The sequence below is a fragment of the Paroedura picta genome, chromosome 5 (assembly GCF_049243985.1).
Source record: "Paroedura picta isolate Pp20150507F chromosome 5, Ppicta_v3.0, whole genome shotgun sequence".
Classification (NCBI taxonomy): domain Eukaryota; kingdom Metazoa; phylum Chordata; class Lepidosauria; order Squamata; family Gekkonidae; genus Paroedura; species Paroedura picta.
Window position 1 is genome coordinate 108,883,991 of NC_135373.1, and position 2,797 is coordinate 108,886,787.

Sequence of the window (2,797 nt, forward strand, 5' to 3'; positions counted from 1 at the left end):
TGGACAGCGGGGCGGGACAGGCCTCGAGGGGCGGGGCCAGAGGGCGGGGGCGGGGCTGAGCCTGTCGGGAGCCGGGGGAGAAAGGGGGAGGCGAAGGGAAGGGTTGCCCCGGCAACGGGAGTCCCGATTGGTGCTCCTTGGAAGTGGGCTCGCCTATGGCGGGGGAGAGAGGCGGGGCGAAGGGAGATTGGTGGGGAAATGCCTGAGGGGGGGTGGGGAGGATAGTACGGAGGCGGAATCCCTCGGGAATTTTCGGAAGGCAGTTCGGGGATTTCCGTCACGGCCGTGTGTTAAACTGGACGGGCCAGAATGGGGAGGAACGGAGGGTATTGGTTCAGACGTTACAGCGGTGGAAACACGCGTGTGTGATGACTTAGCCAGAATATTTGGCAACTCGCAGTACCCGACGGTGCACACTTTTGCTGCTCGTTTAATTTTGTTGTTTCCTTTAGTGGGTAGCGACGTGTAATTGCTTGCAACGCTCCAGGAAACGCATACGGCGTGTGCAAAATTGCATTATAACCAACGATGAATGCACATTAAGCATAATTACAGCAATTCAGGCACAATGACAATGACTGATTAACGACCTGTATGCAGCCGCGCTTTTTACTGGATGAGAAAGAAGTTTGGCACGGAGTGTGCAAGACAGCCTCAGCCAGACCCAAACGCATCTGGGGTTGCAAATAGAGTTGCCAGTAATTTTTTTAATTGTTTAAAATTAATTTTCAAAAAAACAAAGAAATACAAAACAGTTATTGCAATCTCCAATTAGATCTCTAATCTAATACAGATATTTAAACTGCTTGTTCATATAATCCATATAGAAGTGCCAGTGTTCTTGAAATTCTTCAGGTGTCCTGTTTACTCCGTTTGTTTATTTGGCCATCTTACATAGTTTTCCAGCTTTGCCCGACCAATCTGTCAGTTTAGGAAGATGTTGCTTCCAACACTGGGCAATTATGATTCTCGCTGTTGTTGTTGTAGTGTGAAAAAAAGAACACTTTTGCACTGGGAGGTAATTTTTCAGGAAAAACACTTAATATATAATCATGATGCATAGGGAATATAACTTTTAACATGTGAAAAAAGAACCAACCATTTCTTGACACCTCCAGCATTTCCCATCATGTTGTTTTGACATTTTACTTTTGGCGTGGAATCATAGAATCATAGAGTTGGAAGGGACCTTCTGGGTCATCTAGTCCAACCCTCTGCACTATGCAGAACACTCACATCCCTATCGCTCATCCACTGTAACCTGCCACCCCCTTGAGCCTTCACAGAATCAATCTCTTCATCAGATGCCTATCTAGCCATCAGTATCCTTGGCCAGAGGTCTCTTGCCTATCACAGGAGTAATGCAATCATTTGTACAGAATGGCAGGGCAGGATGTTCATTCCCACCCCAGCACAAATAGAACAATGGATAAGACTGCACCTGGGCTAGTGGCAAATTCTAATTAACTATACTGTATTGTTCTAGCTTAATATCTCTTCCTGGGCTTCTGGCAGCTTCCTTTTGTATTTAGTAACGGGAACATCAAACTCCCATTAACAGAGAGCCCTCCTCACACCTGGACTCCCCCTCCCAATCCAAATGCAAAAGAAATCACCCCCAAAGTCTTTTCAGTGACCCTGAAGATGTCCCTAACTGGCCCTTTAGAGCTGCATTATCAAAATCTGGTTTGCCCATTAATCAACCTCAGCTTCTTTGACTTTGCCTTCCTGATCAAATCAAGGTATTGTTTTTGGGCTAATAGAGCAAAAGGAAATACAATGGGTAACACATACAAAGTGAAAGCAATTAACCCAATGTTTAGGCGCAAAGGATACAGTACATTTCTGTTATATTCACAACACACAATACATTTTTACAGACAAATGGCATAATAGAATACAATCAAAATATCTGTCCAATATACTATTAACACAAAAAAAAATTCAATTTCTTTCAAAACAAGTAAAAGTCCTTGTAAACAGAGCCAAAGTCCATAAAGATACTACAATCCTTCTGTAGTAGTTCCCAGGGGGTAGCCTGGGGAAAAAGGAGTCTGCCTTTTTTGTGGGTGCTTCTGCGGAGACTGGGAAACAGCTATATAACAGTGTGATTAACAAAGGCAAGTAGTAAATAGTATGAAAAACTCTTCACTGTAAACTGTCTTAAATGCAATTAATATATCATTTCCTTGTTTATTGCAGTGCTATGTAGCTGTTTCCCGGTTCAGTTCATTTAAGTGTGTAACTCTGTTCGTGCTGTGTTATTAATCAAATTCAAATTGTTATAAGTGGTTACTCTTTCACTTAGAGTTTATTTGTGGAACCAGAAATAATGTTCTTCCTGTTCCTTTATCTATTGAATTTGAAACAGTGGAATGTTCACAAATACAGCATAGTAACCCAGCAGTTCATGAGCAGTGGCTCATTTCGATCCTTAGAAGCTACAGTTCCCCAGAGCTAATACATATAGTTTGACTGCAGTCTATGGTTTACTTCAGAATTGCTGAAAAAGGTTTTGTAGTTTGGTGGCAGGGAGGCTAACTACTGTTTTCCTGATATTCGGTATGTTTTGGCTTTAGCCTGATAACTTTTTGCAACCTAATAAATCTCCTTCAAAGATTATCTGGCACTGGCTTTGATTTTTCCCATGTTGAAATGAAAAAGCACAGAAAAGAAATCACAGATTTATTTATTTATTTATTTTCCTGGAATCTGGCACAGCAACCTCCCCCTTTCCCAAAGCGGAGAGCAGTTCCAGAGTCCCAGCTGCTTCATTCTGTTAATGATGACTAGACTT